Raw genomic sequence first — 2012 nt, 5'->3', positions numbered from 1 at the left:
CGGTTCAACCCCCGCGAGAAAGGAATCAAGGAAACCCAAAAGAAAAGAGAAGAGAGGCAGAGGAAAAAAAAAATAACCAACAAAACAAAAGAAGGAGACTAGAAATTCATGGAATTGTTTTCATTCAAAATGAAAAGGGATCCACTGACTGACTGACTGACTACACACACACACACACAAAATTGAACATTGATGGAAGAGGCGCAGCCTATTATGCCCGCTCTTCTTTTCATTCTTTGCCGTGGCATTTCAGTTTTAATCTCGTGGACTTCCAGCCGCCCTTGCCCGTGGCCTAGCAGCAGCAGCCGCATAATATATATAGAAGCTCATAACATTGTTATGCAACGTGAATAATCAAGCGGTGGGGATATAAGAGTTATATAAGAATTCCTGCTTATCTTAAGGTCATCTAAAATAAGGGTGTCCTCCTCCTCCCTCTCTTGCCATTGACCTCGCCCATTATGCTGCGGACAAATCGATGCAACTATTACCGTCGAGACCGCGTCGCCCGTCCTCCGTGCTCCGGGCAGGGGACGCAAAATATATAATACAGCACGATTTTCTTTTGATTTAGTGACGAGAAAAAGCTATTATTCCCAATCTCGGCTCCCAACAGGGTCCTGTCCTGGACCGGTTTTTCGGACAATTTGCGAGTTTAGTGCAAATTTTTACTCGGATCTTGTCCGTCCAGAGTGAGCTTGATGTAACAAGTTGAGTCAAACAATTTGATATGAAAATAATCCCGATTTGTCCAGCGAATCTTTGAGCGCTGGCGATGGTTTTAGGGAAGGGGTTGTTTTTCTTTGATTTTGGCGGGAGATTTCTGTAGCGTTGTTTTATTGAAGTATTTGTGTCGTCTGCTTTTCTTTTGTTTCACAGTCTCGAAAAAGCCAAAAGAAGCCAAGTTTCAGATATTTTTTATCATAGAAAACTAAACGGATCAGCAGATCACTGGTTTCATGAAAACGTGTAAAAAGTGTAGAATACGTGGCTGCAAGAGAAATGGCAGAATAACAATTAAAATGTGGTTGACTGGTCGTCGTGTGAACTTATTTTGTGTCGTGACTCCTCATGCTCTCCACTTCATGCTATTTCTCAAGGAAATAAACTGTGATAAAACTAAGAATCATACGGTTGCAATGATATTGGGAGCTTGTACAGAAGAGTTGTTCTAAATTTGTGAAATGTTGGTGCCTGACTGCAGTGACTAGCAATTATCATGTAAGCTCGTTGGTATGGAGTTTGTTTGCTCTATGTAACCTTTACCTTTTGCAGCTTTCAGGTCTGAGCCACCATCGTGAACACAAGATCTGCAAGTTTTGATACTGACCGTCATCACCAACAATCTCAGCATCATCAATTGGGTAATGATTTTTGTTCCTTTTGTGACCTGCCGTATATTTTAATAGTGCCTGAAACTTTTTGCCAAAGGGTATTAATAATACTCTTTTTTGTATATTACCCTGTTTTATACAACCTTAAGTAATCCTGTTTATTAACAATCAAGTCTGTCTTTTTTCTAACTTTTTATTACTTGATTTTTGTCTGCAATATTTTTTTCGTAACCCATTTTTTATTTTTTGTTTAGATAAACAGCATCCAGTTTGATTGGGAAAACTCTGTCCTCGTGTATGCCCATGTGAGTGTGGGTGTATTCACGAGGACGGCCTTTTTCCGACATTCAACTTTTCTGCGGATGAATGAAGCACTTCTGGATGCCTGGCTGTGGATTTCCCGGGCTTAAAGGTAGGACAAATCTATCTCTAGTCTTCCTTTTTGACTATTTGGTGGCTTTTGGGTTATGAAACGTTACGGAATACGATTATATTCCTGAGTTTGGTGGGAACTGTTTTCTCTTGCCGTTTCTGTTTTATCAATCAGGGTTAATTAAATAACTCATTTGCAGAGCGACTGCACATCAGGCTTGTTTTATACCTCACAACTTTGTCTGTTGGTTGGTAAACAATCAAATTCCAATTTGTTGAAATTTAAACATTTGTGCAGAGTTTATA

The 2012-nt window shown here is 39.8% G+C and overlaps 1 long non-coding RNA gene across 1 annotated transcript; it reads left to right on the top strand.

The window, feature by feature from the left end:
* Nucleotides 1–899: 899 nt before the first annotated feature.
* On the top strand, nucleotides 900–1629 carry LOC124209583. The gene is made up of 3 exons (XR_006880979.1): nucleotides 900–1221; nucleotides 1276–1364; nucleotides 1589–1629. It is a non-coding gene; the product is annotated as an uncharacterized LOC124209583 (long non-coding RNA).
* Nucleotides 1630–2012: the final 383 nt, after the last annotated feature.

This window comes from Daphnia pulex, chromosome 2 (assembly GCF_021134715.1).
Source record: "Daphnia pulex isolate KAP4 chromosome 2, ASM2113471v1".
Taxonomy (NCBI): domain Eukaryota; kingdom Metazoa; phylum Arthropoda; class Branchiopoda; order Diplostraca; family Daphniidae; genus Daphnia; species Daphnia pulex.
The sequence above is the reverse complement of the archived record's forward strand: the minus strand, read 5'-3'. Positions and strand labels throughout refer to the sequence as shown.